The 8,998-nt window shown below is 41.3% G+C and overlaps 1 long non-coding RNA gene across 1 annotated transcript in view; it reads right to left on the bottom strand.

Annotated features, from left to right (window-relative positions):
* LOC145424235 (uncharacterized) overlaps positions 1–8,998 on the bottom strand; it is a 208,138-nt gene that overhangs the window by 22,064 nt on the left and 177,076 nt on the right. The window lies entirely within an intron of this gene.

Below are 8,998 nucleotides of genomic sequence, written 5' to 3'. Positions count from 1 at the left end.
ACAGCCTCCCAGACACTGTTCAGAGAGGTGTACTGTTTTCCCTCCTTGTAAATCTCACATTTGATGATGGACCACAGGTTCTCAATGGGGTTCAGATCAGGTGAACAAGGAGGCCATGTCATTAGTTTTTCTTCTTTTATACCCTTTCTTGCCAGCCACGCTGTGGAGTACTTGGACGCGTGTGATGGAGCATTGTCCTGCATGAAAATCATGTTTTTCTTGAAGGATGCAGACTTCTTCCTGTACCACTGCTTGAAGAAGGTGTCTTCCAGAAACTGGCAGTAGGACTGGGAGTTGAGCTTGACTCCATCCTCAACCCGAAAAGGCCCCACAAGCTCATCTTTGATGATACCAGCCCAAACCAGTACTCCACCTCCACCTTGCTGGCGTCTGAGTCAGACTGGAGCTCTCTGCCCTTTACCAATCCAGCCACAGGCCCATCCATCTGGCCCATCAAGACTCACTCTCATTTCATCAGTCCATAAAACCTTAGAAAAACCAGTCTTGAGATATTTCTTGGCCCAGTCTTGACGTTTCAGCTTGTGTGTCTTGTTCAGTGGTGGTCGTCTTTCAGCCTTTCTTACCTTGGCCATGTCTCTGAGTATTGCACACCTTGTGCTTTTGGGCACTCCAGTGATGTTGTAGCTCTGAAATATGGCCAAACTGGTGGCAAGTGGCATCTTGGCAGCTGCACGCTTGACTTTTCTCAGTTCATGGGCAGTTATTTTGCGCCTTGGTTTTTCCACACGCTTCTTGCGACCCTGTTGACTATTTTGAATGAAACGCTTGATTGTTCAATGATCACGCTTCAGAAGCTTTGCCATTTTGAGACTGCTGCATCCCTCTGCAAGATATCTCACTATTTTTGACTTTTCTGAGCCTGTCAAGTCCTTCTTTTGACCCATTTTGCCAAAGGAAAGGACGTTGCCTAATAATTATGCACACCTGATATAGGGTGTTGATGTCATTAGACCACACCCCGTCTCATTACAGAGATGCACATCACCTAATATGCTTAATTGGTAGTAGGCTTTCGAGCCTATACAGCTTGGAGTAAGACAACATGCATGAAGAGGATGATGTGGACAAAATACTCATTTGCCTAATAATTCTGCACTCCCTTTATAGTATGACAACGTCTAAGGCAGGACAGGCAAGAGGAGAAATAAAAGGGGGAAGGAGGGAAGAAATAAGGGAAAATATAATAAAAGGATAGTGGCACGAGCCGAGAACAGGGTCCCAGGGCTCCAGGCGCCCAAGAATTGGCCAGCACCTGAGCCAGAGCCCCCTAACAAGGAAGAGGTCCAAGCCATCCCATACCAGCAAGGGAGCGGCTCAACAACCACACCAGAACATCCAGCCACGTGCCGTTGATCCCTCCTGGGATGCTGCCCCTCCCCACATTCCAGTGAGGGGCAGCATCGTCCAGCGGAAAGTGGTAGGAAGAGGGAACCACTCCCTCCATGACTATTTCCCAAAGGGGCCAAGGCTCTGCAAGCCCCAGGTCCGGTCATGAGCTTACACTGGATTTTTGAGCCAGTATTTTGTACTACTCTTACTGAAGTGCTCTTACTGCACCATTGCTTATAAATTGCTCCACACTGCAGTTTTGACATCACAATAATTTGCCTCGCTTAGTAAATCTGTCCCATGGCATATAAAATTAAATACATCTTATTTTCTTATATTTTATGGTTGTGGTCCAGTTTAACCCGTTTCCTCCTTCCTGGTTAGAATTTCAAAATAGGCCAGGGGTCAAAAAGAGGAACACCAATGCCCTGTTCCACACTAATATAATCAGTGTTCTCACAATCGAGGTAAACAAGGCAAACAAGCTAGAAAACGTGGTCCCAATATGATAGAGAAGCTTAAACATGACTAGAGTTTGCTTATGAAGAAATCAATGGCATTAACAAAAGAAAAAAACAAGCTCTTGAGAAAATATTCAAAAACAGCAAAGTGATATCAGTAACAGATTATCTGAAGCGGAGTGCTACAAAAAAGGATGGCGTCTGCATCTGTACGCTGAGAATGAACAAGAGAACAGGACATGAGACAGAAAGTATCCTGAATCTGTCAGAAAGCTGCTACCGAGCTCAGACAGAAGGCAATGATTGATGTGACGCACACGCTGGGCAGACGAGCCATGTGCAATCATCGTCCTCTGCTCTGTGAGAAACATCTGAAAGAGAGCAAACAACAGTTCCTTCCTGAAAGAGAAGAAGCTTCATTTTGGTGAGAACGAGAGTGGTCAGAGCAGCGCTGTGGAAACGGCTTACATCCAAAGATTCTACTCTGTCTATAATCACTGAATATAAATGAGGCAGACATTTTTCCTGCTATTTTGAAAGACCACAACATTTTGACACTGACACCAAATATCAGTAAGTGGAACAATAGAAGGGGTTAGGCTCAGACTAGCTCACTTCTGAAGAGTGAACAGCCCATATCAGATATCAAGGATGTTATAGGAAAGTCCTGGAATTTGGCCTCAAAAAGTAATGTATGTGGAAAATACTGGGAATTTCTAAGGTTTTAAATGAGAAAGATAGCCACTGCATATGGCAAAAAAACAAGCACATAAAAATAGCTCAAAAATAGAAAAAATAATGATGTTTCTGCTGTCAATTTACCAATTAAATGATTAGCTGCTCTCTTTAATGAAGCGATCTGTAAAAGAAGAACTGTCCCCTTCATTGAAGAAAGGACATCTCCCTTTAATTCCCCAAACCAACAAAGATCCTTTATTTATTGATAACTGGAGACCAATTACACTCAACAATGATTATAAAATGACAATTTTCATAGTAGCAAAGCTTTGAAACACTGATCCAAATAAAAGAATTCAGGAATCCCACTGTGCATTCGTGAGTGGCATTCATATCTCAATAATATTCACCTGTTTTTGGAGCTAACTACAAATAATGGCTTGTTGGCAGTCACCTGATTTTATTCTTGATTCTCTACAGTTCTCCACAATTTTATCTTTAACCCTAAATTTTTAAAAATTTGATAACTTTTTTTATCAAAGCAATCAAGACCTTATCATCGGTGAAACTGCCATCACTCAGATTAAGAGGGGAATTTCGTTATGGCCGTCCCATCTCTTCTTAGCGGTAAGCCAAATTCTGAACCTTTCAATAATCTACCATAAGTTTAGTTGCATTATCTTTAAATATACACAAGTCACTGTCTCTGGGGTGACTGTAGCACAGGAGGTAGAGTGGGGGTCACTTTAGTGGTTTGATCCCCGACTGCATAAATAACCCCAAGCTGCTCTCTGATGCATCCATTTGAGTACGAATGTGTGTGACTGTTAGATAAAAAGCACATAAGTATAAGAAAAAAGTGATTGTATTAATGGCAAATGGACTGATATGAATGGTGCTTTTCCACTCTCTCAAACACAATAATAATAATGTGTACGTTGCTCAGGGGTACCTCAGGGGAGCCGTTCAGTGGAGTCAAACCCCCGACCTTCCGATCATGGGGCAACCACTCTACCTACTGAGCTATCCCTGCCCCTCAATGTGTCACAATGACACAAATGAAATCTCAAAGTCTGATCTGTTATTAACATCAGGCTTAAACCTTAATTTAAATAATTTTGACATTCTTGCTTTAAAAGACATTGCTGATACAGAAATATCCCAGTTAAAAATATTGTTAAATATTTGGTAGTTTTGATCCCAGTGGAGGACAAAAGCTTGATGGATGATAACATAGACCTGGTGATTTGATATGTTCAAATGAAATGTAGCTCCTAGCTGGCTAAAGACTTCCTCTTTATGTGTAAGTGCTGTTAAGCGAAGAAATAAGCTGCACAACATTTTTCCCTGCAGATTATCACAATTATTGGTCCAGTTGCTGCATCCACACAGAGGATGGCTACACGGATTTCTTCACCATTGAGACCGGTGTGAGGCAAGGGGGTATCCTCTCTCCCTTCCTCATCCTTCTTGCCATTGACTTTGTTATGCAGAGGGCCATGGACCAAGATGGCTTTGGGATACCTTGGCATCCACCAACATGCCTCAAGGACCTCGACTTTGCAGACGACATCGCTTTGTTGGCTGACGTCCGGAAAATCATGACTACTATGACATCATGCTTGGAGCAAGAGGCAGCCAAAGTGAGCTTATGGATCAGTGGAAACAAAACCAAGGTCATGAGGACAGGTTACGTGACGAAACAGGACCCCATTACGGTAGGACTGCAACCACTGGAGGAGGTGAATCAATTCACCTACCTGGGCAGCATCCTGGCAAGTGATGGAGATGCTGAGCATGACGTTGTGTGTCGAATTGTTAAAGCAGGTGCGGTCTTTCAGCAGCTCCGGCCAATCTGGTCGACCCCAAAGATCGTGGTCAACTCCATCGTTATACCTACTGCAATCTACACTTGTGAGACGTGGAAAACATCAGCCAGAATTGCAAAAAGACTCCATGTGGCCCAGCAGCAATGGCTAAGACATATTCTGGGGGTCTCCTACTGGGACCATGTCACCAACGAATAAGTACACCATCGAACTGCCACACGTCCCCTCCAGGACATTGTGACTGAGTGGCGTGTGCGGTTTGGAGGTCATGTTCTACGTCAACCCCCACATCAACTGCCCAAGATTGCCATCACATGGAACCCACCCCATGGAAGACGCAAACCAGGCCGCCCCCATACAACATGGCGGAGGACCTTCATCGATGACTTATGCACCATAGACATTGCATGGGATGAGGCCGAAGCAGCCGATCGAGTAGGTTGGTGGACACTTGCCGCCCAATGCGCTGAACAGCACAGGAGGACCCAAGTCCAAGTAAGTAAAGGTCTCCAAAGAGGAGATCCCATACTAAATATATTAATATATAGAAAAAGATCTATTTAAAAATATTTTTTAAAGCTTAAAAGAGTATGAATATGTAAGATTTCCATGGGAGTGCAGAGGATCCTCTTTCACAGCATATTTTATATCTAAAGAGACTTTTAATAGAACATATTTTAAATGTCCAGTACATGAAAATAAGATGCCAATCCAGCAGTATTAGTTTGTCCCACTGTTGGCAGTAAAACAGAACTGTTAGTTCACCCCTGACAAAAAACTACAGGACTATCACACTTTCACTCAGGCATCACCAGAGTACACAGACCAGAGTTTTCCTCAGTACTTTCATTTTGATTCGCCCATGGTTATTATTCCAAAAGGAAACTATACCAAGTTCATACTCACACTTGTATAATAAATCCCTGAACTCAACAGGCTTTAAGAGCAACAGATGTTAACTAGTTACTTAAAAAAAGTCAACTTCTAATGTAAAGTTTGACTAAAACTAAGGGTTTACTGTTTTTGTTCAATGTGTTATTCATTATATTGTATTAAAAGTAGACAAATGCGTGTCTAAGAGTGATTCTTTTTTTGTTCAGTCACAAGGCATTAATGCAGAAACCAGCGCAGTGCTTCAGATGGATGTCAGAGCCTGAAGATTTGATATATGCTGTTAAGGAATATTGAACACATTTAAGGTATTTCTGAAAATCGTGATATAAATAAATGTTTAAGTGGATCTGTAGTTATTTAGATTCAGGAGTCTCCTGTATTTGTAGTTGGTATCTGTGGCAGTTCCCTCTGAACTCAGATGTTTAATTTGAGATGGAGGGTTAGTTAGAATCTCTAAAACACTAATGCGCTCATATTATCATTGTATTTGACAACACGTGGACCCAAATAAATCAAAGGGATATATTTACATTGATGTATATATTAAAACTGGCCTCTGGAGATGAAAGAAGGGCAGCAGGACAGCGCAGGCTGAACAGGTGAAATGCAGGGAGTTAAGTAGGTAGGTGCTTGGTCATGAAGCATGATGAAAGTGTCAGTGGCGTTTAGGTTGGGTCATGAGCATGGTGGGTGACACTGGAGATTCAGGGGAACAGCGAGAACCATGGTTAGTACAGTGAAGATCAGACAGGACCAATCAGACAATATCACGTATGTTATGCAGTCAATACAAGGAAAAAAGTAAAAGTAAATCTATAAATTTCACTTCAACAGGTCCTGCGATGGTGGAAGATGGTTTGACTTCAAGTGACATGTTTCTTTCTTGGTCTTTTTATATCCTGTCTTTTTCAAATAAAGTTTTTCTATTAAATGTGCTTTAAGTTGTGGAAAATCTTTCCACTGTGAATGGCAAGTAGAAGTAAAGATGAGGGCAGCTGCGAATGAGACCTCTCAGTCTTTTGCTTTCTGATTGGCTGACTTCCACCCCCACACCCCCAACCGCCACTTCCCCCCTTCAGCTACAAGTGCAACAAGTGTTGCAAAAGTCAAAGCATAGAATATGTAAATATGTGCAGTTGAGCACTTGTATTCACTGATTTAAGAGCTCACAGAGCTGTGTTTGTAAATATTAAAATAATAAATAAACATGAATAAAATGTGAATACAGGTTTGGAGATTTAAACTGTAACTGTAATTTCAAATTTGTGTGAGAAATTTTACAAATGAAAATTTCAAAATACAAGTTTAAATTTTTAATGAGTTTATTCAGACTATTGAAGGAGAATCATAAATATAAACAGCGAAACAAATAGTCTCAGGTTTTTTTTCTCACTGTAGCTCCTGTTTCCCTGTCATGATGATCACTGAGACTTTATGAGAATCCAGCTCCTTGTTAATCTGTCATCAGTCATACAGAGCTCAAAAAATGGAGCACCTGGATCAGAGTACAGTATTACATTTCTGGGATACTCATCTGGTCAGTTGTGTGGGGGGTGTTAATAAGGGGGAAACAATTGGCTGACTCTATCCTCATCTTTTCAGAGTTTTTTCCACTAGTTTTGATTTGGCGAGGCTCAGTGTCACTATGGGTAGCATGAGGCGATACCTGGACTCTACCATTGCCTGAGGGTTTGCTGTGTCTCCCAGCACAGTCTCAGGAGCATGGAGGAGATTCTAGGAGACACACAGCTACTCTGGATAGTTGAACAAAAACTTTTTAAACAGTCAGCAGCAACAGTATCCGGATGAACACTGCCAATCCCTTACAAAATGACCTTCAGCAGGCCAGTGGTGTGAAGGTCCAATTGTCATTTATGTTGTTTGTATCATCGTTCTACATAACCATTTGGGTACTGTGCCAGTAATGATCTGGGAAGACAAATCAATGAATGGATTGCATAGACCTCTACAGGCTAGGCAATGGCACCCTGACCACCATTAGATACTGGGATTAAATTGTCTTAACACATTATTAGACACTACACTGGTGCAGTGGGCTCTGACTTCCTCTGACAATGCATGACAATGGCCTCCCTCATGTATTAACTAGAGATGCCACGATACCACTTTTTTATGTCCGATACCGATACCGATATCATAAATTTGGATATCTGCCGATACCGATATGAATCCGATATAATGTTTTTTAATCAACAAAACTGTTTTTTTTTTAAATATCTTGCTGCATTTTGTATAAGTTCATACTCAAGTTTAAAACAACAACTACACTAAAGCTATTCTGTTATACCTATATGCAAAAAAAAAAATATTTCATAGTTCAGCAATACTGATCAATCTAATAAACTTAAACCTACACCATCCTCCCTATTCTGGTATTTTAAAGAGTACTTAGCGTAAATATTAAGCAACCTAACTAATAGGGTTCCAACTCCCAGCAACAACAAAAATAAATAAATAAAAAATAGGGAACCACCCCTCACACTCCACCTCATGATGCTTAATCAACGTAATCAACCTTAATTTGATGCAGTGTCAAAAAAAAATGCACAGAAATCAATTATTTTTCAAGAAATATTAAATAGATTCAACATCTTTCTTCAACAAAATTGCAGACTGCACAGATGGTACCTTCCCAAAGGAAAAAGTACTATAGCTTACTAGGGTATATATATTAGACTTAATAGTTACTATATACAGTAATTGACTTCTATTCATTTTGCATCAAATTAAAACTTTGGGTGTCAGATAATTATTTATTAAAAGCTCGACATTTTAAATGAGAATAAGAAAGAAAAGTATGTCTTTGTGCCCCCTTTTCCCTGTTCATGCCCTATCGGCCCCCCTGGCTAAACTTTGCTAGATGCGCCCCTGCACAGTTACCAGCGTCAGCTACGTAGAAAAAGATCCTGGAGTAGAAAGTAATATTAAATAAATTCTAACAACAGCTTATCAAGCTTAAACGTGCTGCTGTTGTTCAGCCGCTGGTTTCCTCTTTCTGGTGCAAAGTGGGCCAAAAGCAAACTAGAGACACGGACTCGCGACAGAAAAGCCGATCAGCTGATCGTTAAGCAGTTTCATGATTGAAGTAGCAGCAGGAGAGGCAGTCGCTCCATATATCGTTTGTTAAGCTTAATGCAGGAATGCTTTACAAACATTCAGAGATGGACTTACACACTTGCTTTACTTCTCTCGGGATAACTTTGTCGGAGATGAAATGCCGGGTTGCTAGCGAAGCTCCAAATGCTATCCAGACCACCGACAGGTCCCGCATGCCACAGCCGCTCTATCACGTGATGCATACTGCTCCGACGTGCTAACGTTCTGAGGTGAGTTACGGCGTGTTGCAAGTTTTGTGAGGTGCTTTCATGATATTTAATGGATCGGATTACATTTTTTATTTTTCTCCGATATCCGATCCAGTAATTTAGGTCAGTATCGGACCGATACCGATACGTAATATCGGATCGGTCCATCTCTAGTATTAACAGTAGTTCATCCTTTTGGATGGAGGAAATAATATAATGCACTGGGCTCCACGCTTGCCTGATCTAAGTCCAATAGATCATCTGCTCAGTACTCAATTTTCTGAAGGGTCAATTACTACAGACCTCCAAGCTTCATGTGGCCTTCAGATTAGCTCAAGAACAAAGAGCTTAATCGGAAGGGTTTCCATGAATGAGGACCTACATCTAAGCTTTACATAACCAAGCACAACACAAAGTGTTGGATAAAAATAAAGCATGCTGCCACTAAACTCTAAAGCAG

The sequence above is a fragment of the Astatotilapia calliptera genome, chromosome 23, assembly GCF_964374335.1.
Source record: "Astatotilapia calliptera chromosome 23, fAstCal68.1, whole genome shotgun sequence".
Taxonomy (NCBI): domain Eukaryota; kingdom Metazoa; phylum Chordata; class Actinopteri; order Cichliformes; family Cichlidae; genus Astatotilapia; species Astatotilapia calliptera.
The sequence above is the reverse complement of the archived record's forward strand: the minus strand, read 5'-3'. Positions and strand labels throughout refer to the sequence as shown.